We start from the raw sequence: 26,066 nt of genomic DNA on the forward strand, positions 1-26,066 counted from the left end.
TGGGCTCGAACCTCCAACCTTTCGGTTAACAGCCTATCGCGGTAGCCAATTGCGCCACGGAGACAGTCCTGCTCCACTCTCACCACCATTAGAACATATCTTCAAGGCTATCAGCCCAAAGAAAAAAAAGCAACACACCAATCCCGGGAGGGCTCGAACATCCAACCATTCAGTTAACAGCCGATCCAATAGCCAATTGCGCCGCAGAGACAGTCGTGCTCCACTCTCACCACCATCAGAACATATCTTCAAAGCTATCAGCCCAAAGAAAAAAAGCGCCGCACCACCACCGGGTGGGCTCGTACCTCCAACCTTTCGGTTAACAGCCGATCGCGCTAGCCAATTGCGCCACGGAGACAGTCCTGCTCCACTCTCACCACCATCAGAACATATCTTCAAAGCTATCAGCCCAAAGAATAAAAAGCAACACATCACTCCCGGGAGGGCTCGAACCTCCAACGTTTCAGTTAACAGCCGATCGCATAGCCATTTGCGCCACGGAGACAGTCGTGCTCCACTCTCACCATCGTCAGAACATTTCTTCAGAGCTATCAGCCCAAACAAAAAAAGCGCCGCACCACCACCAGGTGTGCTCGTACCTCCAACCTTTTGGTTAAGAGCCGATCGCGCTAGCCAATTGCGCCACGGTGAGAGTCGTGCTCCACTCTCACCACCATCAGAACATATCTTCAAAGCTATCAGCCAAAAGAAAAAAAAGCGCCGCACCACCACCGGGTGGGCTCGACCCTCCAACCTTTCGGTTAAAGGCTGATCGCGCTAGCCAATTGCGCCACGGAGACAGTCGTGCTCCACTCTCACCACCATCAGAACATATCTTCAAAGCTATCAGCCCAAAGCAAAAGAAAGCGCCGCACCACCACCGGGTGGGCTCCTACCTCCAACCTTTCGATTAACAGCCGATCACGCTAGCCAATTCCGCCACAGAGACAGTCCTGCGTCACTCACCGCCATCAGAACATATCTTCAAAGCTATCAGCCCAAAGAAAAATAGCAACACACCACTCCCGGTAGGGCTCGAACATCCAACCTTTAAGTTAACAGCCGATCGAATAGCCAATTGCGCCACGGAGACAGTCGTGCTCCACTCTCACCACCATCAGAAAATATGTTCAAAGCTATCAGCCCAAGAAAAAAAAGCGCCGCACCACCACCGGGTGAGCTTGTACCTCCAACCTTTCGGTTAACAGCCGATCGCGCTAGCCAATTGCACCACGGAGACAGTCGTGCTCCATTCTCACCACCATCAGGACATATCTTCAAAGCTATCAGTCTAAAGAAAAAAAGCGCCGCACCACCACCGGATGGGCTCGTACCTCCAACCTTTCGGTTAACAGCCGATGGTACTAGCCAATTGCGCCACGGAGACAGTCCTGCTCCACTCTCAACACCATCAGAACATATCTTCAAAGCTATCAGCCCAAAGAAAAAAAAGCAACACACCACTCCCGGGAGGGCTCGAACCTCCAACGTTTCGGTTAACAGCCGATCGCATAGCCAATTGCGCCACGGAGACAGTCGTGCTCTACTCTTACCAGCGTCAGAACATTTCTTCAGAGCTATCAGCCCAAACAAAAAAAGCGCCGCACCACCACCAGGTGTGCTCGTACCTCCAACCTTTTGGTTAACAGCCGATCGCGCTAGCCAATTGCGCCACGGTGAGAGTCGTGCGCCACTCTCACCACCATCAGAACATATCTTCAAAGCTGTCAGCCAAAAGAAAAAAAAGCGCCGCACCAAAACCGGGTGGGCTCGAACCTCCAACCTTTCGGTTAAAGGCTGATCGCGCTAGCCAATTGCGCCACGGAGACAGTCGTGCTCCTCTCTCACCACCATCAGAACATATCTTCAAAGCTATCAGCCCAAAGAAAAAAAAGCGCCGCACCACCACCGGGTGGGCTCGTACCTCCAACCTTTCGGTTAACAGCCGATCGCGCTAGCCAATTGCGCCACGGAGACAGTCCTGCTCCACTCTCACCACCATCAGAACATCTCTTCAAAGCTATCAGCCCAAAGAATAAAAAGCAACACATCACTCCCGGGAGGGCTCGAACCTCCAACGTTTCAGTTAACAGCCGATCGCATAGCCATTTGCGCCACGGAGACAGTCGTGCTCCACTCTCACCATCGTCAGAACATTTCTTCAGAGCTATCAGCCAAAACAAAAAAGCGCCGCACAACCACCAGGTGTGCTCGTACCTCCAACCTTTTGGTTAACAGCCGATCGCGCTAGCCAATTGCGCCACGGTGAGAGTCGTGTCTACTCTCACCACCATCAGAACATATCTTCAAAGCTATCAGCCAAAAGAAAAAAAAGCGCCGCACCACCACAGGGTGGGCTCGAACCTCCAACCTTTCGGTTAACAGCCTATCGCGGTAGCCAATTGCGCCACGGAGACAGTCCTGCTCCACTCTCACCACCATTAGAACATATCTTCAAGGCTATCAGCCCAAAGAAAAAAAAGCAACACACCAATCCCGGGAGGGCTCGAACATCCAACCATTCAGTTAACAGCCGATCCAATAGCCAATTGCGCCGCAGAGACAGTCGTGCTCCACTCTCACCACCATCAGAACATATCTTCAAAGCTATCAGCCCAAAGAAAAAAAGCGCCGCACCACCACCGGGTGGGCTCGTACCTCCAACCTTTCGGTTAACAGCCGATCGCGCTAGCCAATTGCGCCACGGAGACAGTCCTGCTCCACTCTCACCACCATCAGAACATATCTTCAAAGCTATCAGCCCAAAGAATAAAAAGCAACACATCACTCCCGGGAGGGCTCGAACCTCCAACGTTTCAGTTAACAGCCGATCGCATAGCCATTTGCGCCACGGAGACAGTCGTGCTCCACTCTCACCATCGTCAGAACATTTCTTCAGAGCTATCAGCCCAAACAAAAAAAGCGCCGCACCACCACCAGGTGTGCTCGTACCTCCAACCTTTTGGTTAAGAGCCGATCGCGCTAGCCAATTGCGCCACGGTGAGAGTCGTGCTCCACTCTCACCACCATCAGAACATATCTTCAAAGCTATCAGCCAAAAGAAAAAAAAGCGCCGCACCACCACCGGGTGGGCTCGACCCTCCAACCTTTCGGTTAAAGGCTGATCGCGCTAGCCAATTGCGCCACGGAGACAGTCGTGCTCCACTCTCACCACCATCAGAACATATCTTCAAAGCTATCAGCCCAAAGCAAAAGAAAGCGCCGCACCACCACCGGGTGGGCTCCTACCTCCAACCTTTCGATTAACAGCCGATCACGCTAGCCAATTCCGCCACAGAGACAGTCCTGCGTCACTCACCGCCATCAGAACATATCTTCAAAGCTATCAGCCCAAAGAAAAATAGCAACACACCACTCCCGGTAGGGCTCGAACATCCAACCTTTAAGTTAACAGCCGATCGAATAGCCAATTGCGCCACGGAGACAGTCGTGCTCCACTCTCACCACCATCAGAAAATATGTTCAAAGCTATCAGCCCAAGAAAAAAAAGCGCCGCACCACCACCGGGTGAGCTTGTACCTCCAACCTTTCGGTTAACAGCCGATCGCGCTAGCCAATTGCACCACGGAGACAGTCGTGCTCCATTCTCACCACCATCAGGACATATCTTCAAAGCTATCAGTCTAAAGAAAAAAAGCGCCGCACCACCACCGGATGGGCTCGTACCTCCAACCTTTCGGTTAACAGCCGATGGTACTAGCCAATTGCGCCACGGAGACAGTCCTGCTCCACTCTCAACACCATCAGAACATATCTTCAAAGCTATCAGCCCAAAGAAAAAAAAGCAACACACCACTCCCGGGAGGGCTCGAACCTCCAACGTTTCGGTTAACAGCCGATCGCATAGCCAATTGCGCCACGGAGACAGTCGTGCTCTACTCTTACCAGCGTCAGAACATTTCTTCAGAGCTATCAGCCCAAAGAAAAAAAGTGCCGCACCACCACCGGGTGGGCTCGTACCTCGAACTTTTCGTTTAACAGCCGATCGCTCTAGCCAATTGCGCCACGGAGACAGTCGTGCTCCACTCTCACCGCCATCTGAACATATCTTCAAAGCTATCAGCCCAAAGAAGAAAAAGCGCCGCACCACCACTGGGTGGGCTTGAACCTCCAACCTTTCGGTTAACAGCCAATCGCGCTAGTCGATTGCGCCACGGAGACAGTCCTGCTCCACTCTCACCACCATCAGAACATACCTTCAAAGCTATCAGCACAAAGAAAAAAAAGCAACACACCATTCCCGGGAGGGCTCGAACCTCCAACCTTTCACTTAACAGCCGATCGCATAGCCAATTGCGCCACTAAGACAGTCGTGCTCCGCTCTCACCACCGTCAGAACATTTCTTCAGAGCTATCAGCCCAAACAAAAAAAGCGCCGCACCACCACCAGGTGTGCTCGTACCTCCAACCTTTTGGTTAACAGCCGATCGCGCTAGCCAATTGCGCCACGGTGAGAGTCGTGCTCTACTCTCCCCACCATCAGAACATATCTTCAAAGCTATCAGCCAAAAGAAAAAAAAGCGCCGCACCACCACAGGGTGGGCTCGTACCTCCAACCTTTCGGTTAACAGCCTATCGCGGTAGCCAATTGCGCCACGGAGACAGTCCTGCTCCACTCTCACCACCATCAGAACATATCTTCAAAGCTATCAGCCCAAAGAAAAAAAAGCAACACACCTATCCCGGGAGGGCTCGAACATCCAACCATTCAGTTAACAGCCGATAGAATAGCCAATTGCGCCACGGAGACAGTCGTGCTCCACTCTCACCACCATCAGAACATATCTTCAAAGCTATCAGCCCAAAGAAAAAAAAGCACCGCACCACTACCGGGTGGGCTCGAACCTCCAACCTTTCGGTTAAAGGCTGATCGCGCTAGCCAATTGCGCCACGGAGACAGTCGTGCTCCACTCTCACCATCGTCAGAACATTTCTTCAGAGCTATCAGCCCAAACAAAAAAAGCGCCGCACCACCACCAGGTGTGCTCGTACCTCCAACCTTTTGGTTAACAGCCGATCGCGCTAGCCAATTGCGCCACGGTGAGAGTCATGCTCCACTCTCACCACTATCAGAACATATCTTCAAAGCTATCAGCCAAAAGAAAAAAAAGCGCCGCACCACCACCGGGTGGGCTCGAACCTCCAACCTTTCGGTTAAAGGCTGATCGCGCTAGCCAATTGCGCCACGGAGACAGTCGTGCTCCACTCTCACCACCATCAGAACATATCTTCAAAGCTATCAGCCCAAAGCAAAAAAAGCGCCGCACCACCACCGGGTGGGCTCCTACCTCCAACCTTTCGATTAACAGCCGATCGCGCTAGCCAATTCCGCCACAGAGACAGTCCTGCGCCACTCAACGCCATCAGAACATATCTTCAAAGCTATCAGCCCAAAGAAAAATAGCAACACACCACTCCCGGTAGGGCTCGAACCTCCAACCTTTCCGTTAACAGCCGATCGCATAGCCAATTGCGCCACGAAGACAGTCGTGCTCCACTCTAACCACCGGCAGAACATTTCTTCAGAGCTATCAGCCCAAAGAAAAAAAGCTCCGCACCACCACCGGGTGGGCTCGTACCTCCAACCTTTCGGTTAACAGCCAATCGCGCTAGCGAATTGCGCCACGGAGACAGTCGTGCTCCACTCTCAGCCCCATCAGAACATATCTTCAAAGTTATCAGCCCAAAGAAAAAAAGTGCCGCACCACCACCGGGTGGGCTCGAACCTCCAACCTTTCGGTTAACAGCCGATCGCGGTAGCCAATTTCGCCACGGAGATAGTCCTGCTCCACTCTCACACCAACAGAACATATCTTCAAAGCTATCAGCCCAAAGAAAAAAAAGCGCCGCACCCTCACCATGTGGGCTCCAACCTCCAACCTTTCGGTTAACAGCCGATCGCGCCAGCCAATTGCGCCACGGAGACAGTCCTGCTCCACTCTCAACACCAACAGAACATATCTTCAAAGCTATCAGCCCAAAGAAAAAAAGCAACACACCACTCCCGAGAGGGCTCGAACCTCCAACCTTTCGGTTAACAGCCGATCGCATAGCCAATTGCGCCACGGAGACAGTCGTGCTCCACTCTCACCAGCGTCAGAACATTTCTTCAGAGCTATCAGCCGAAAGGAAAAAAAGCTCCGCACCACCACCGGGTGGGCTCGTGCCTCCAACCTTTCGGTTAACAGCCGATCGCGCTAGCCACTTGCGCCACGGAGACAGTCGTGCTGCACTCACCGCCATCAGAACAAATCTTCAAAGCTATCATCCTAGAGAAAAAAAAGCACCTCACCTCCACCGGGTGGGCTCGTACCTCCAACCTTTCGGTTAGCAGCCTATCGCGGTAGCCAATTGCGCCACGGAGAAAGTCCTGCTCCACTCTCACCACCATCAGAACATATCTTCAAAGCTATCAGCCCAAAGAAAAAAAAGCGCCACACAACCACCGGATGGGCTCGTACCTCCAACCTTTCGGTTAACAGCCGATGGTGCTAGCCGATTGCGCCACGGAGACATTCCTCCTCCACGCTCACCACCATCAGAACATATCTTCAAAGCTATCAGCCCAAAGAATAAAAAGCAACACATCACTCCTTGGAGGGCTCGAACCTCCAACGTTTCAGTTAACAGCCGATCGCATAGCCAATTGCGCCACGGAGACAGTCGTGCTCCACTCTTACCATCGTCAGAACATTTCTTCAGAGCTATCAGCCCAAACAAAAAAAGCGCCGCACCACCACCAGGTGTGCTCGTACCTCCAACCTTTTGGTTAACAGCCGATCGCGCTAGCCAATTGCGCCACGGTGAGAGTCGTGCGCCACTCTCACCACCATCAGAACATATCTTCAAAGCTGTCAGCCAAAAGAAAAAAAAGCGCCGCACCAAAACCGGGTGGGCTCGAACCTCCAACCTTTCGGTTAAAGGCTGATCGCGCTAGCCAATTGCGCCACGGAGACAGTCGGGCTCCTCTCTCACCACCATCAGAACATATCTTCAAAGCTATCAGCCCAAAGAAAAAAAAGCGCCGCACCACCACCGGGTGGGCTCGTACCTCCAACCTTTCGGTTAACAGCCGATCGCGCTAGCCAATTGCGCCACGGAGACAGTCCTGCTCCACTCTCACCACCATCAGAACATCTCTTCAAAGCTATCAGCCAAAAGAAAAAAAAGCGCCGCACCACCACAGGGTGGGCTCGTACCTCCAACCTTTCGGTTAACAGCCTATCGCGGTAGCCAATTGCGCCACGGAGACAGTCGTGCTCCACTCTCACCACCATCAGAACATATCTTCAAAGCTATCAGCCCAAAGCAAAAAAAGCGCCGCACCACCACCGGGTGGGCTCCTACCTCCAACCTTTCGATTAACAGCCGATCGCGCTAGCCAATTCCGCCACAGAGACAGTCCTGCGCCACTCAACGCCATCATAACATATCTTCAAAGCTATCAGCCCAAAGAAAAATAGCAACACACCACTCCCGGTAGGGCTTGAACCTCCAACCTTTCCGTTAACAGCCGATCGCATAGCCAATTGCGCCACGAAGACAGTCGTGCTCCACTCTAACCACCGGCAGAACATTTCTTCAGAGCTATCAGCCCAAAGAAAAAAAGCTCCGCACCACCACCGGGTGGGCTCGTACCTCCAACCTTTCGGTTAACGGCCAATCGCGCTAGCGAATTGCGCCACGGAGACAGTCGTGCTCCACTCTCAGCCCCATCAGAACATATCTTCAAAGTTATCAGCCCAAAGAAAAAAAGTGCCGCACCACCACCGGGTGGGCTCGAACCTCCAACCTTTCGGTTAACAGCCGATCGCGGTAGCCAATTTCGCCACGGAGATAGTCCTGCTCCACTCTCACCACCAACAGAACATATCTTCAAAGCTATCAGCCCAAAGAAAAAAAAGCAACACACTACTCGCGGGAGGGCTCGAACCTCCAACCTTTCAGTTAACAGCTGATCGCATAGCCAATTGCGCCATGGAGACAGTCGTGCTCCACTCTCACAACCGTCAGAACATATCTTCAAAGCTATGAGCCCAAAGAAAAAGAAGCGCCGCACCTCCACCGGGTGGGTTCGTACCTCCAACCTTTCGGTTAACAGCCGATCGCGCTAGCCAATTACGCCACGGAGACAGTCGTGCTCCACTCTCACCACCATCAAAACATATCTTCAAAGCTATCAGCCCAAAGAAAAAAATGCGCCGCACCCTCACCATGTGGGCTCCAACCTCCAACCTTTCGGTTAACAGCCGATCGCGCCAGCCAATTGCGCCACGGAGACAGTCCTGCTCCACTCTCAACACCAACAGAACATATCTTCAAAGCTATCAGCCCAAAGAAAAAAAGCAACACACCACTCCCGAGAGGGCTCGAACCTCCAACCTTTCGGTTAACAGCCGATCGCATAGCCAATTGCGCCACGGAGACAGTCGTGCTCCACTCTCACCAGCGTCAGAACATTTCTTCAGAGCTATCAGCCGAAAGGAAAAAAAGCTCCGCACCACCACCGGGTGGGCTCGTGCCTCCAACCTTTCGGTTAACAGCCGATCGCGCTAGCCACTTGCGCCACGGAGACAGTCGTGCTGCACTCACCGCCATCAGAACAAATCTTCAAAGCTATCATCCTAGAGAAAAAAAAGCACCTCACCTCCACCGGGTGGGCTCGTACCTCCAACCTTTCGGTTAGCAGCCTATCGCGGTAGCCAATTGCGCCACGGAGAAAGTCCTGCTCCACTCTCACCACCATCAGAACATATCTTCAAAGCTATCAGCCCAAAGAAAAAAAAGCGCCACACAACCACCGGATGGGCTCGTACCTCCAACCTTTCGGTTAACAGCCGATGGTGCTAGCCGATTGCGCCACGGAGACATTCCTCCTCCACGCTCACCACCATCAGAACATATCTTCAAAGCTATCAGCCCAAAGAATAAAAAGCAACACATCACTCCTGGGATGGCTCGAACCTCCAACGTTTCAGTTAACAGCCGATCGCATAGCCAATTGCGCCACGGAGACAGTCGTGCTCCACTCTTACCATCGTCAGAACATTTCTTCAGAGCTATCAGCCCAAACAAAAAAAGCGCCGCACCACCACCAGGTGTGCTCGTACCTCCAACCTTTTGGTTAACAGCCGATCGCGCTAGCCAATTGCGCAACGGTGAGAGTCGTGCGCCACTCTCACCACCATCAGAACATATCTTCAAAGCTGTCAGCCAAAAGAAAAAAAAGCGCCGCACCAAAACCGGGTGGGCTCGAACCTCCAACCTTTCGGTTAAAGGCTGATCGCGCTAGCCAATTGCGCCACGGAGACAGTCGTGCTCCAGTCTCACCACCATCAGAACATATCTTCAAAGCTATCAGCCCAAAGCAAAAAAAGCGCCGCACCACCACCGGGTGGGCTCCTACCTCCAACCTTTCGATTAACAGCCGATCGCGCTAGCCAATTCCGCCACAGAGACAGTCCTGCGCCACTCAACGCCATCAGAACATATCTTCAAAGCTATCAGCCCAAAGAAAAATAGCAACACACCACTCCCGGTAGGGCTCGAACCTCCAACCTTTCAGTTAACAGCTGATCGCATAGCCAATTGCGCCATGGAGACAGTCGTGCTCCACTCTCACAACCGTCAGAACATATCTTCAAAGCTATGAGCCCAAAGAAAAAGAAGCGCCGCACCTCCACCGGGTGGGTTCGTACCTCCAACCTTTCGGTTAACAGCCGATCGCGCTAGCCAATTACGCCACGGAGACAGTCGTGCTCCACTCTCACCACCATCAGAACATATCTTCAAAGCTATCAGCCCAAAGAAAAAAATGCGCCGCACCCTCACCATGTGGGCTCCAACCTCCAACCTTTCGGTTAACAGCCGATCGCGCCAGCCAATTGCGCCACGGAGACAGTCCTGCTCCACTCTCAACACCATCAGAACATATCTTCAAAGCTATCAGCCCAAAGAAAAAAAGCAACACACCACTCCCGAGAGGGCTCGAACCTCCAACCTTTCGGTTAACAGCCGATCGCATAGCCAATTGCGCCACGGAGACAGTCGTGCTCCACTCTCACCAGCGTCAGAACATTTCTTCAGAGCTATCAGCCGAAAGGAAAAAAAGCTCCGCACCACCACCGGGTGGGCTCGTGCCTCCAACCTTTCGGTTAACAGCCGATCGCGCTAGCCACTTGCGCCACGGAGACAGTCGTGCTGCACTCACCGCCATCAGAACAAATCTTCAAAGCTATCATCCTAGAGAAAAAAAAGCACCTCACCTCCACCGGGTGGGCTCGTACCTCCAACCTTTCGGTTAGCAGCCTATCGCGGTAGCCAATTGCGCCACGGAGAAAGTCCTGCTCCACTCTCACCACCATCAGAACATATCTTCAAAGCTATCAGCCCAAAGAAAAAAAAGCGCCGCACCACCACCGGGTGGGCTCGTACCTCCAACCTTTCGGTTAACAGCCGATCGCGCTAGCCAATTGCGCCACGGAGACAGTCCTGCTCCACTCTCACCACCATCAGAACATCTCTTCAAAGCTATCAGCCCAAACAATAAAAAGCAACACATCACTCACGGGAGGGATCGAACCTCCAACGTTTCAGTTAACAGCCGATCGCATAGCCATTTGCGCCACGGGGACAGTCGTGCTCCACTCTCACCATCGTCAGAACATTTCTTCAGAGCTATCAGCCAAAACAAAAAAAGCGCCGAACAACCACCAGGTGTGCTCGTACCTCCAACCTTTTGGTTAACAGCCGATCGCGCTAGCCAATTGCGCCACGGTGAGAGTCGTGTCTACTCTCACCACCATCAGAACATATCTTCAAAGCTATCAGCCAAAAGAAAAAAAAGCGCCGCACCACCACAGGGTGGGCTCGAACCTCCAACCTTTCGGTTAACAGCCTATCGCGGTAGCCAATTGCGCCACGGAGACAGTCCTGCTCCACTCTCACCACCATTAGAACATATCTTCAAGGCTATCAGCCCAAAGAAAAAAAAGCAACACACCAATCCCGGGAGGGCTCGAACATCCAACCATTCAGTTAACAGCCGATCCAATAGCCAATTGCGCCGCAGAGACAGTCGTGCTCCACTCTCACCACCATCAGAACATATCTTCAAAGCTATCAGCCCAAAGAAAAAAAGCGCTGCACCACCACCGGGTGGGCTCGTACCTCCAACCTTTCGGTTAACAGCCGATCGCGCTAGCCAATTGCGCCACGGAGACAGTCCTGCTCCACTCTCACCACCATCAGAACATATCTTCAAAGCTATCAGCCCAAAGAAAAAAAGCAACACACCACTCCCGAGAGGGCTCGAACCTCCAACCTTTCGGTTAACAGCCGATCGCATAGCCAATTGCGCCACGGAGACAGTCGTGCTCCACTCTCACCAGCGTCAGAACATTTCTTCAGAGCTATCAGCCGAAAGGAAAAAAAGCTCCGCACCACCACCGGGTGGGCTCGTGCCTCCAACCTTTCGGTTAACAGCCGATCGCGCTAGCCACTTGCGCCACGGAGACAGTCGTGCTGCACTCACCGCCATCAGAACAAATCTTCAAAGCTATCATCCTAGAGAAAAAAAAGCACCTCACCTCCACCGGGTGGGCTCGTACCTCCAACCTTTCGGTTAGCAGCCTATCGCGGTAGCCAATTGCGCCACGGAGAAAGTCCTGCTCCACTCTCACCACCATCAGAACATATCTTCAAAGCTGTCAGCCCAAAGAAAAAAAAGCGCCACACAACCACCGGATGGGCTCGTACCTCCAACGTTTCGGTTAACAGCCAATCGCGCTAGCCAATTGCGCCACGGAGACAGTCGTGCTCCACTCTCACCACCGTCAGAACATTTCTTCAGAGCTATCAGCCCAAAGAAAAAAAGCGCCGCACCACCACCGGGTGGGCTCGAACCTCCAACCATTCGGTTAACAGCCGATCGCGCTAGCCAATTGCGCCATGCAGACAGTCCTGTTCCACTCTCACCACCATCAGAACATATCTTCAAAGCTATCAGCCCAAAGAAAAAAAAGCAACACACAACTCCTGGGAGGGCTCGAACCACCAACCTTTCAGTTAACAGCCCATCGCGCTAGCCAATTGTGCCACGGAGACAGTCGTGCTCCACTCTCACCACCATCACAACATGTCTTCAAAGCTATCAGCCCAAAGAAAAAAAAGCACCGCACCACCACCGCGTGGGCTCGAACCTCCAACCTTTCGGTTAATACCCCATCGCGCTAGCCAATTACACCACGGAGACAGTCGTGCTCCACCCTCACCACCATCAGAACATATCTTCAAAGCTATAAGCGCAAAGAAAAAAAAGCAACACACCACTCCCGGGAGGGCTCGAACCTCCAAACCTTTGGTTAACAGCCGACCGCGCTAGCCAATTGCGCCACGGAGACAGTCATGCTCCACTCCCACCACCATCACAACATATCTTCAAAGCTATCAGCGCAAAGAAAGAAGCAACACACCACTCCCGGGAGAGCTCGAACCTCCAACCTTTCGGTTAACAGCCGATCGCGCTAGCCAATTGCGCCACGGAGACAGTCCTGTTCCACTCTCACCACCATCAGAACATATCTTCAAAGCTATCAGCGCAAAGAAAAAAGCAACACACCACTCCCGGGAGAGCTCGAACCTCCAACCTTTCGGTTAACAGCCGATCGCGCTAGCCAATTGCGCCACGGAGACAGTCCTGCTCCACTCTCACCACCGTCAGATCATTTTTTCAGAGCTATCAGCCCAAAGAAAAAAAAGCGCCGCACCACCATCGGGTGGGCTCGAACCTCCAACGTTTCAGTTAACAGCCAATCGCGCTAGCCAATAGCGCCACGGAGACAGTCGTGCTCCAGTCTCACCACCGTCAGAACATTTATTCAGAGCTATCAGCCCCAAAAAAAAAACCCCGCACCACCACCGGGTGGGCTCGAACCTCCAACGTTTCAGTTAACAGCCAATCGCGCTAGCCAATTGCGCCATGGAGACAGTCCTGCTACACTCTCACCACCATCAGAACATATCTTCAAAGCTATCAGCCCAAAGAAAAAAAGCAACACACCACTCCCGGGAGGGCTTGAACCTCAAACCTTTCAGTTAACAGCCGATCACGCTAGCCAATTGCGCCACGGAGACAGTCGTGCTCCACTCTCACCACCGTCAGAACATTTCTTCAGAGCTATTAGCCCAAAGGAAAAAAAGCGCCGCACCACCACCGGGTGGGCTCGAGCGTGCAACATTTCGGTCAATAGCCCATCGCGCTAGCAAATTACGCCACGGAGACAGTCGTGCTCCACTCTCACCACCATCAGAACATAACTTCAAAGCTATCATCGCAAAGAAAAAAGCAACACACCACTCCCGGGAGGGCTCGAACCTCCAACCTTTCGGTTAACAGCCGATCGCGCTAGCCAATCGCGCTACGGAGACAGTCCCGCTCCACTGTCACCACCACCAGAACACATGTTCAAAGCTATCAGCGCAAAGAAAAAAGCAACACACCACTCCCGGGTGGGCTCGAACCTCCAACATTTCGGTTAACAGCCGATCGCTCTAGCCACTTCCGCATCGGAGACAGTCCGGCTCCATTCTGACCACCGTCAGAACATTTCTTCAGAGCTATCAGCCCAAAGACAAAAAAGCGCCGCAACACCATCGGGTGGGCTCGAACCTCCAACGTTTCGATTAACAGCCAATCGCGCTAGCCAATTGCGCCACGGAGACAATCGTGCTCCACTCTCACCACCGTCAGAATATTTCTTCAGAGCTATGAGCCCAAAAAAAAAAAAGCGCCGCACCACCACCGGGTGGGCTCGATCCTCCAACCTTTCGGTTAAGCGCCGATAGCGCTAGCCAATTGCGCCATGGAGACAGTCCTGTTCCACTCTCACCACCATCACAACATATCTTCAAAGCTATCAGCCCTAAGAAAAAAAAGCAACACACAACTCCTGGGAGGGCTCGAACCTCCAACCTTTCAGTTAACAGCCCATCGCGCTAGCCAATTGCGCCACGGAGACAGTCGTGCTCCACTCTCACCACCATCACAACATATCTTCAAAGCTATCAGCCCAAAGAAAAAAAAGCCCCACACCACCACCGCATGGGCTCGAACCTCCAAACTTCCGGTTAACAGCCAATCGCGCTAGCCAATAGCGCCATGGAGACAGTCCTGTTCCACTCTCACCGCTATCAGAACATATCTTCAAAGCTATCAGCCCAAAGAAAAAAAAGCAACACACCACTCCCGGGAGGGCTCGAACCTCCAACCTTTCAGTTAACAGCCCATCGCGCAAGCCAATTGCGCCACGGAGACAGTCATGCTCCACTCTCACTACCGTCAGAACATTTCTTCAGAGCTATCAGCCCAAAGAAAAAAAAGCGCCGCACCACCACCGGGTAGGCTCGAACCTCCAACCTTTCAGTTAACAGCCCATCGCGCAAGCCAATTGCGCCACGGAGACAGTCATGCTCCACTCTCACCACCGTCAGAACATTTCATCAGAGCTATCAGCCTAAAGAAATAAAAAGCGCCGCACCACCACCGGGTAGGCTCAAACCTCCATACTTTCGCTTAACAGTCGATCACGCTAGCCAATTGCGCCATGGAGAGAGTCGTGCTCCACTCTCACCACCATCAGAACATATCTTCAAAGCTATCAGCCGAAAGAAAAAAAGCGCTGCACCACCACCGGGTGGGCTCGAACCTCCAACCTTTCGGTTAAGAGCCGATCGCGCTAGCCAATTGCGCCACGGAGACAGTCCCGCTCCACTCTCACCACCACCAGAACATATGTTCAAAGCTATCAGCGCAAAGAAAAAAGCAACACACCTCTCCCGGGTGGGCTCGAACCTCCAACCTTTCGGTTAACAGCCGATCGCGCTAGCCACTTCCGCATCGGAGACAGTCCGGCTCCACTCTCACCACCGTCAGAACATTTCTTCAGAGCTATCAGCCCAAAGAAAAAAAAGCGCCGCACCACCATCGGGTGGGCTCGCACCTCCAACGTTTCGGTTAACAGCCAATCGCGCTAGCCTATTGCGCCACGGAGACAGTCGTGCTCCACTCTCACCACCGTCAGAATATTTCTTCAGAGCTATGAGCCAAAGAAAAAAAAGCGCCGCACCACCACCGGGTGGGCTCGAACTTCCAACCTTTCGGCTAACAGCCGATGGTGCTAGCCAATTGCGCCATGGAGACAGTCCTGTTCCACTCTCACCACCATCAGAACATATCTTCAAAGCTATCAACCCAAAGAAAAAAAAGCAACACACCACTCCTGGGAGGGCTCGAACCTCCGACCTTTCAGTTAACAGCCCATCGCGCTAGCCAATTGCGCCACGGAGACAGTCGTGCTCCACTCTCACCACCATCACAACATATCTTCAAAGCTATCAGCCCAAAGAAAAAAAAGCCCCACACCACCACCGCATGGGCTCGAACCTCCAAACTTTCGGTTACCAGCCGATCGCGCTAGCCGATTGCGCCACGGAGACAGTCCTGCTCCACTCTCACCACCATCAGAACATATCTTCAAAGCTATCAGCCTAAAGAAAAAAAAGCGCCGCACCATCATCGGGTGGGCTCGAACCTCCAACCTTTCGGTTAACAGCCCATCGCGCTAGCCAATTGCGCCACGGAGACAGTCATGCTCCACTCTCACTACCGTCAGAACATTTCTTCAGACCTATCAGCCCAAAGAAAAAAAAGCGCCGCACCACCACCGGGTGGGCTCGAACCTCCAACCTTTTGGTTAACAGCCGATCGCGCTAGCAAATTGCGCCACGGAGAGAGTCGTGCTCCTTTCTCACCACCAACAGAACATATCTCCAAAGCTATCAGCCTAAAGAAAAAAATGCGCCGCACCACCATCGGGTGGGCTCGAACCTCCAACGTTTCGGTTAACAGCCAATCGCGCTAGCCAATAGCGCCATGGAGACAGTCCTTTTCCACTCTCACCGCTATCAGAACATATCTTCAAATCTATCAGCCCAAAGAAAAAAAAGCAACACACCACTCCTGGGAGGGCTCGAACCTCCAAACTTTCAGTTAACAGCCCATCGCGCTAGCCAATTGTGCCACGGAGACCGTCGTGCTCCACTCTCACCACCATCACAACATGTCTTCAAAGCTATCAGCCCAAAGAAAAAAAAGCACCGCACCACCACCGCGTGGGCTCGAACCTCCAACCTTTCGGTTAATACCCCATCGCGCTAGCCAATTACACCACGGAGACAGTCGTGCTCCACCCTCACCACCATCAGAACATATCTTCAAAGCTATAAGCGCAAAGAAAAAAAAGCAACACACCACTCCCGGGAGGGCTCGACCCTCCAAACCTTTCGTTAACAGCCGACCGCGCTAGCCAATTGCGCCACGGAGACAGTCCTGTTCCACTCTCACCACCATCAGAACATATCTTCAAAGCTATCACCCCAAAGAAAAAAAAGCGCCGCACCACCACCGGGTGGGCTCGATCGTCCAACATTTCGGTCAATAGCCCATCGCGCTAGCCAATTACGCCACGGAGACAGTCGTGCTCCACTCTCACCACCATCAGAACATAACTTCAAAGCTATCATCGCAAAGAAAAAAGCAACACACCACTCCCGGGAGGGCTCGAACCTCCAACCTTTCGGTTAACAGCCCATCGCGCTAGCCAATTGCGCCACGGAGACAGTCATGCTTCACTCTCACTACCGTCAGAACATTTCTTCAGAGCTATCAGCCCAAAGAAAAAAAAGCGCCGCACCACCACCGGGTGGGCTCGAACCTTCAACCTTTTGGTTAACAGTCGATCGCGCTAGCAAATTGCGCCACGGAGAGAGTCGTGCTCCACTCTCACCACCGTCAGAACATTTCTTCAGAGCTATCAGCCTAAAGAAAAAAAAAGCGCCGCACCACCACCGGGTAGGCTCAAACCTCCATACTTTCGCTTAACAGTCGATCACGCTAGCCAATTGCGCCATGGAGAGAGTCGTGCTCCACTCTCACCACCATCAGAACATATCTTCAAAGCTATCAGCCGAAAGAAAAAAAGCGCTGCACCACCACCGGGTGGGCTCGAACCTCCAACCTTTCGGTTAAGAGCCGATCGCGCTAGCCAATTGCGCCATGGAGACAGTCCCGCTCCACTCTCACCACCACCAGAACATATGTTCAAAGCTATCAGCGCAAAGCAAAAAGCAACACACCTCTCCCGGGTGGGCTCGAACCTCCAACCTTTCGGTTAACAGCCGATCGCGCTAGCCACTTCCGCATCGGAGACAGTCCGGCTCCACTCTCACCACCGTCAGAACATTTCTTCAGAGCTATCAGCCCAAAGAAAAAAAGCGCCGCACCACCATCGGGTGGGCTCGCACCTCCAACGTTTCGGTTAACAGCCAATCGCGCTAGCCTATTGCGCACGGAGACAGTCGTGCTCCACTCTCACCACCGTCAGAATATTTCTTCAGAGCTATGAGCCAAAGAAAAAAAAGCGCCGCACCACCACCGGGTGGGCTCGAACTTCCAACCTTTCGGCTAACAGCCGATGGTGCTAGCCAATTGCGCCATGGAGACAGTCCTGTTCCACTCTCACCACCATCAGAACATATCTTCAAAGCTATCAACCCTAAGAAAAAAAAGCAACACACCACTCCTGGGAGGGCTCGAACCTCCAACCTTTCAGTTAACAGCCCATCGCGCTAGCCAATTGCGCCACGGAGACAGTCGTGCTCCACTCTCACCACCATCACAACATATCTTCAAAGCTATCAGCCCAAAGAAAAAAAAGCCCCACTCCACCACCGCATGGGCTCGAACCTCCAAACTTTCGGTTACCAGCCGATCGCGCTAGCCGATTGCGCCACGGAGACAGTCCTGCTCCACTCTCACCACCATCAGAACATATCTTCAAAGCTATCAGCCCAAAGAAAAAAAAGCGCCGCACCATCATCGGGTGGGCTCGAACCTCCAACCTTTCGGTTAACAGCCCATCGCGCTAGCCAATTGCGCCACGGAGACAGTCATGCTCCACTCTCACTACCGTCAGAACATTTCTTCAGAGCTATCAGCCCAAAGAAAAAAAAGCGCCGCACCACCACCGGGTGGGCTCGAACCTCCAACCTTTTGGTTAACAGCCGATCGCGCTAGCAAATTGCGCCACGGAGAGAGTCGTGCTCCTTTCTCACCACCAACAGAACATATCTCCAAAGCTATCAGCCTAAAGAAAAAAATGCGCCGCACCACCATCGGGTGGGCTCGAACCTCCAACGTTTCGGTTAACAGCCAATCGCGCTAGCGAATAGCGCCATGGAGACAGTCCTGTTCCACTCTCACCGCTATCAGAACATATCTTCAAAGCTATCAGCCCAAAGAAAAAAAAGCAACACACCACTCCCGGGAGGGCTCGAACCTCCAACCTTTCAGTTAACAGCCCATCGCGCAAGCCAATGGCGCCACGGAGACAGTCATGCTCCACTCTCACCACCGTCAGAACATTTCTTCAGAGCTATCAGCCTAAAGAAAAAAAAGCGCCGCACCACCACCGGGTAGGCTCAAACCTCCATACTTTCGCTTAACAGTCGATCACGCTAGCCAATTGCGCCATGGAGAGAGTCGTGCTCCACTCTCACCACCATCAGAACATATCTTCAAAGCTATCAGCCGAAAGAAAAAAAGCGCTGCACCACCACCGGGTGGGCTCGAACCTCCAACCTTTCGGTTAAGAGCCGATCGCGCTAGCCAATTGCGCCACGGAGACAGTCCCGCTCCACTCTCACCACCACCAGAACATATGTTCAAAGCTATCAGCGCAAAGAAAAAAGCAACACACCTCTCCCGGGTGGGCTCGAACCTCCAACCTTTCGGTTAACAGCCGATCGCGCTAGCCACTTCCGCATCGGAGACAGTCCGGCTCCACTCTCACCACCGTCAGAACATTTCTTCAGAGCTATCAGCCCAAAGAAAAAAATGCGCCGCACCACCATCGGGTGGGCTCGAACCTCCAACGTTTCGGTTAACAGCCAATCGCGCTAGCCAATTGCGCCACGGAGACAGTCGTGCTCCACTCTCACCACCGTCAGAACATTTCTTCAGAGCTATCAGCCCAAAGAAAAAAAGCGCCGCACCACCACCGGGTGGGCTCGAACCTCCAACCATTCGGTTAACAGCCGATCGCGCTAGCCAATTGCGCCATGGAGACAGTCCTGTTCCACTCTCACCACCATCAGAACATATCTTCAAAGCTATCAGCCCAAAGAAAAAAAAGCAACACACAACTCCTGGGAGGGCTCGAACCTCCAACCTTTCAGTTAACAGCCCATCGCGCTAGCCAATTGTGCCACGGAGACAGTCGTGCTCCACTCTCACCACCATCACAACATGTCTTCAAAGCTATCAGCCCAAAGAAAAAAAAGCACCGCACCACCACCGCGTGGGCTCGAACCTCCAACCTTTCGGTTAATACCCCATCGCGCTAGCCAATTACACCACGGAGACAGTCGTGCTCCACCCTCACCACCATCAGAACATATCTTCAAAGCTATAAGCGCAAAGAAAAAAAAGCAACACACCACTCCCGGGAGGGCTCGAACCTCCAAGCCTTTGGTTAACAGCCGACCGCGCTAGCCAATTGCGCCACGGAGACAGTCATGCTCCACTCCCACCACCATCACAACATATCTTCAAAGCTATCAGCGCAAAGAAAGAAGCAACACACCACTCCCGGGAGAGCTCGAACCTCCAACCTTTCGGTTAACAGCCGATCGCGCTAGCCAATTGCGCCACGGAGACAGTCCTGTTCCACTCTCACCACCATCAGAACATATCTTCAAAGCTATCAGCGCAAAGAAAAAAGCAACACACCACTCCCGGGAGAGCTCGAACCTCCAACCTTTCGGTTAACAGCCGATCGCGCTAGCCAATTGCGCCACGGAGACAGTCCTGCTCCACTCTCACCACCGTCAGATCATTTTTTCAGAGCTATCAGCCCAAAGAAAAAAAAGCGCCGCACCACCATCGGGTGGGCTCGAACCTCCAACGTTTCAGTTAACAGCCAATCGCGCTAGCCAATAGCGCCACGGAGACAGTCGTGCTCCAGTCTCACCACCGTCAGAACATTTATTCAGAGCTATCAGCCCAAAAAAAAAACCCCGCACCACCACCGGGTGGGCTCGAACCTCCAACGTTTCAGTTAACAGCCAATCGCGCTAGCCAATTGCGCCATGGAGACAGTCCTGCTACACTCTCACCACCATCAGAACATATCTTCAAAGCTATCAGCCCAAAGAAAAAAAGCAACACACCACTCCCGGGAGGGCTTGAACCTCAAACCTTTCAGTTAACAGCCGATCACGCAAGCCAATTGCGCCACGGAGACAGTCATGCTCCACTCTCACCACCGTCAGAACATTTCATCAGAGCTATCAGCCTAAAGAAAAAAAAAGCGCCGCACCACCACCGGGTAGGCTCAAACCTCCATACTTTCGCTTAACAGTCGATCACGCTAGCCAATTGCGCCATGGAGAGAGTCGTGCTCCACTCTCACCACCATCAGAACATATCTTCAAAGCTATCAGCCGAAAGAAAAAAAGCGCTGCACCACCACCGGGTGGGCTCGAACCTCCAACCTTTCGGTTAAGAGCCGATCGCGCTAGCCAATTGCGCCACGGAGACAGTCCCGCTCCACTCTCACCACCACCAGAACATATGTTCAAAGCTATCAGCGCAAAGAAAAAAGCAACACACCTCTCCCGGGTGGGCTCGAACCTCCAACCTTTCGGTTAACAGCCGATCGCGCTAGCCACTTCCGCATCGGAGACAGTCCGGCTCCACTCTCACCACCGTCAGAACATTTCTTCAGAGCTATCAGCCCAAAGAAAAAAAAGCGCCGCACCACCATCGGGTGGGCTCGCACCTCCAACGTTTCGGTTAACAGCCAATCGCGCTAGCCTATTGCGCCACGGAGACAGTCATGCTCCACTCTCACCACCGTCAGAATATTTCTTCAGAGCTATGAGCCAAAGAAAAAAAAGCGCCGCACCACCACCGGGTGGGCTCGAACTTCCAACCTTTCGGCTAACAGCCGATGGTGCTAGCCAATTGCGCCATGGAGACAGTCCTGTTCCACTCTCACCACCATCAGAACATATCTTCAAAGCTATCAACCCAAAGAAAAAAAAGCAACACACCACTCCTGGGAGGGCTCGAACCTCCGACCTTTCAGTTAACAGCCCATCGCGCTAGCCAATTGCGCCACGGAGACAGTCGTGCTCCACTCTCACCACCATCACAACATATCTTCAAAGCTATCAGCCCAAAGAAAAAAAAGCCCCACACCACCACCGCATGGGCTCGAACCTCCAAACTTTCGGTTACCAGCCGATCGCGCTAGCCGATTGCGCCACGGAGACAGGCCTGCTCCACTCTCACCACCATCAGAACATATCTTCAATGCTATCAGCCCAAAGAAAAAAAAGCGCCGCACCATCATCGGGTGGGCTCGAACCTCCAACCTTTCGGTTAACAGCCCATCGCGCTAGCCAATTGCGCCACGGAGATAGTCATGCTCCACTCTCACTACCGTCAGAACATTTCTTCAGACCTATCAGCCCAAAGAAAAAAAAGCGCCGCACCACCACCGGGTGGGCTCGAACCTCCAACCTTTTGGTTAACAGCCGATCGCGCTAGCAAATTGCGCCACGGAGAGAGTCGTGCTCCTTTCTCACCACCAACAGAACATATCTCCAAAGCTATCAGCCTAAAGAAAAAAATGCGCCGCACCACCATCGGGTGGGCTCGAACCTCCAACGTTTCGGTTAACAGCCAATCGCGCTAGCCAATAGCGCCATGGAGACAGTCCTTTTCCACTCTCACCGCTATCAGAACATATCTTCAAAGCTATCAGCCCAAAGAAAAAAAAGCAACACACCACTCTGGGAGGGCTCGAACCTCCAAACTTTCAGTTAACAGCCCATCGCGCTAGCCAATTGTGCCACGGAGACAGTCGTGCTCCACTCTCACCACCATCACAACATGTCTTCAAAGCTATCAGCCCAAAGAAAAAAAAGCACCGCACCACCACCGCGTGGGCTCGAACCTCCAACCTTTCGGTTAATACCCCATCGCGCTAGCCAATTACACCACGGAGACAGTCGTGCTCCACCCTCACCACCATCAGAACATATCTTCAAAGCTATAAGCGCAAAGAAAAAAAAGCAACACACCACTCCCGGGAGGGCTCGAACCTCCAAACCTTTGGTTAACAGCCGACCGCGCTAGCCAATTGCGCCACGGAGACAGTCCTGTTCCACTCTCACCACCATCAGAACATATCTTCAAAGCTATCAGCCCAAAGAAAAAAAAGCAATACACCACTCCTGGGAGGGCTCGAACCTCCCACCTTTCGGTTAATAGCCCACCGCGCTAGCCAATTACGCCACGGAGACAGTCGTGCTCCACCCTCACCACCATCAGAACATATCTTCAAAGCTATAAGCGCAAAGAAAAAAAAGGCAACACACCACTCCCGGGAGGGCTCGAACCTCCAAACTTTTGGTTAACAGCCGACCGCGCTAGCCAATTGCGCCACGGAGACAGTCGTGCTCCACTCCCACCACCATCACAACATATCTTCAAAGCTATCAGCGCAAAGAAAAAAGCAACACACCACTCCCGGGTGGGCTCGAACCTCCAACCTTTCGGTTAACAGCCGATCGCGCTAGCCAATTGCGCCATGGAGACAGTCCTGTTCCACTCTCACCACCTTCACAACATATCTTCAAAGCTATCAGCCCAAAGAAAAAAAAGCAACACACCACTCCTGGGAGGGCTCGAACCTCCAACCTTTTGGTTAATAGCCCATTGCTCTAGCCAATTGCGCCACGGAGACCGTTCTGCTCCACTCTCACTACTGCCAGAACATATCTTCAAAGCTATAAGCGCAAAGAAAAAAGCAACACACCACTCCCGGGTGGGCTCGAACCTCCAACATTTCGGTTAACCGCCGATCGCGCTAGCCACTTCCACTTCGGAGACAGTCCGGCTCCATTCTGACCACCGTCAGAATATTTCTTCAGAGCTATGAGCCAAAGAAAAAAAAGCGCCGAACCACCACCGGGTGGGCTCGAACCTGCAACCTTTCGGTTAACAGCTGATCGCGCTAGCCAATTGCGCCATGAAGACAGTCCTGTTCCACTCTCACCAGCATCAGAACATATCTTCAAAGCTATCAGCCCAAAGAAAAAAAAGCAACACACCACTCCTGGGAGGGCTCGAACCTCCAACCTTTCAGTTAACAGCCCATAGCGCTAGCCAACTGCGCCACGGAGACAGTCATGATCCACTCTCACCATCGTCAGAACATTTCTTCGGAGCTATCAGCCCAAAGAAAAATAAAGCGCCGCACCACCACCGGGTGGGCTCAAACCTCCATACTTTCGCTTAACAGTCGATCACGCTAGCCAATTGCGCCATGAAGAGAGTCGTGCTCCACTCTCACCACCATCAGAACATATCTTCAAAGCTATCAGCCGAAAGAAAAAAAGCGCTGCACCACCACCGGGTAGGCTCGAACCTCCAACCTTTCGGTTAAGAGCCGAACGCGCTAGCCAATTGCGCCACGGAGGCAGTCCCGCTCCACTCTCACCACCACCAGAACATATGTTCAAAGCCATCAGCGCAAAGAAAAAAGCAACACACCTCTCCCGGGTGGGCTCGAACCTCAAACCTTTCGGTTAACAGCCGATCGCGCTAGCCACTTCCGCATCGGAGACAGTCCAGCTCCACTCTCACCACCGTCAGAACATTTCTTCAGAGCTATCAGCCCAAAGAAAAAAATGCGCCGCACCACCATCGTGTGGGCTCGAACCTCCAACGTTTCGGTTAACAGCCCATCGCGCTAGCCAATTACGCCACGGAGACAGTCGTGCTCCACTCTCACCACCGTCAGAACATTTCTTCAGAGGTATCAGCCCAAAGAAAAAAAAAGCGCCGCACCACCGCTGGGTAGGCTCGAACCTCCAACCTTTCGGTTAATACCCCATCGCGCTAGCCAATTACGCCACGGAGACAGTCGTGCTCCACTCTCACCACCATCAGAACATATCTTCAAAGCTATCAGCCCAAAGAAAAAAAAGCAACACACCACTCCCGGGATGGCTCGAACCTCCAACCTTTAGGTTAACAGGCGATCGCGCTAGCCAATCGCGCCACGGAGACAGTCGTGCTCCACTCTCACCACCGTCAGAACATTTCTTCAGAGCTATCAGCCCAGAGGAAAAAAGCGCCGCACCACCACCGGGTGGGCTCGAGCGTCCAACCTTTCGGTTAATAGCCCATCGCGCTAGCCAATTACGCCACGGAGACAGTCGTGCTCCACTCTCACCACCGTCAGAACATTTCTTCAGAGGTATCAGCCCAAAGAAAAAAAAGCGCCGCACCACCGCTGGGTGGGCTCGAACCTCCAACCTTTCGGTTAATACCCCATCGCGCTAGCCAATTACGCCACGGAGACAGTCGTGCTCCACTCTCACCACCATCAGAACATATCTTCAAAGCTATAAGCGCAAAGAAAAAAATGCAACACACCACTCCCCGGAGGGCTCGAACCTCCAAACTTTTGGTTAACAGCCGACCGCGCTAGCCAATTGCGTCACGGAGACAGTCGTGCTCCACTCCGACCACCATCACAACATATCTTCAAAGCTATCAGCGCAAAGAAAAAAGCAACACACCACTCCCGGGAGAGCTCGAACCTCCAACCTTTCGGTTAACAGCCGATCGCGCTAGCCAATTGCGCCACGGAGACAGTCCTGCTCCACTCTCACCACCGTCAGATCATTTTTTCAGAGCTATCAGCCCAAAGAAAAAAAAGCGCCGCACCACCATCGGGTGGGTTCGAACCTCCAACGTTTCAGTTAACAGCCAATCGCGCTAGCCAGTAGCGCCACGGAGACAGTCGTGCTCCACTCTCACCACCGTCAGAACATAACTTCAAAGCTATCATCGCAAAGAAAAAAGCAACACACCACTCCCGGGAGGGCTCGAACCTCCAACCTTTCGGTTAACAGCCGATCGCGCTAGCCGATTGCGCCAAGGAGACAGTCATGCTCCACTCTCACTACCGTCAGAACATATCTTCAAAGCTATAAGCGCAAAAAAAGCAACACACCACTCCCGGGAGGGCTCGAACCTCCAAACTTTTGGTTAACAGCCGATCGCGCTAGCCAATCGCGCTACGGAGACAGTCCCGCTCCACTGTCACCACCACCAGAACACATGTTCAAAGCTATCAGCGCAAAGAAAAAAGCAACACACCACTCCCGGGTGGGCTCGAACCTCCAACATTTCGGTTAACAGCCGATCGCGCTAGCCACTTCCGCATCGGAGACAGTCCGGCTCCATTCTGACCACCGTCAGAACATTTCTTCAGAGCTATCAGCCCAAAGACAAAAAAGCGCCGCACCACCATCGGGTGGGCTCGAACCTCCAACGTTTCGATTAACAGCCAATCGCGCTAGCCAATTGCGCCACGGAGACAATCGTGCTCCACTCTCACCACCGTCAGAATATTTCTTCAGAGCTATCAGCCCAAAGAAAAAAAAGCCCCACACCACCACCGCATGGGCTCGAACCTCCAAACTTTCGGTTACCAGCCAATTGCGCTAGCCGATTGTGCCACGGAGACAGTCCTGCTCCACTCTCAACACTGTCAGAACATTTCTTCAGAGCTATCAACCCAAAAAAAGCGCCGCAAAACCACTGGGTGGACTCGAGCGTCCAACCTTTCGGTTAATAGCCCATCGCGCTAGCCAATTACGCCACGGAGACAGTCGTGCTCCACTCTCACCACCATCAGAACATATCTTCAAAGCTATCAGCGCAAAGAAAAAAGCAACACACCACTCCGGGGAGGGCTCGAACCTCCAACCTTTCGGTTAACAGCCGATCGCGCTAGCCAATTGCGCCAACGAGACAGTCATGCTTCACTCTCACCACCGTCAGAACATTTCTTCAGAGCTATCAGCCCAAAGAAAAAAAAGCAACACACCACTCCTGGGAGGGC

This window comes from Rhipicephalus microplus, unplaced genomic scaffold (assembly GCF_043290135.1).
Source record: "Rhipicephalus microplus isolate Deutch F79 unplaced genomic scaffold, USDA_Rmic scaffold_12, whole genome shotgun sequence".
Taxonomy (NCBI): Eukaryota; Metazoa; Arthropoda; class Arachnida; order Ixodida; family Ixodidae; genus Rhipicephalus; species Rhipicephalus microplus.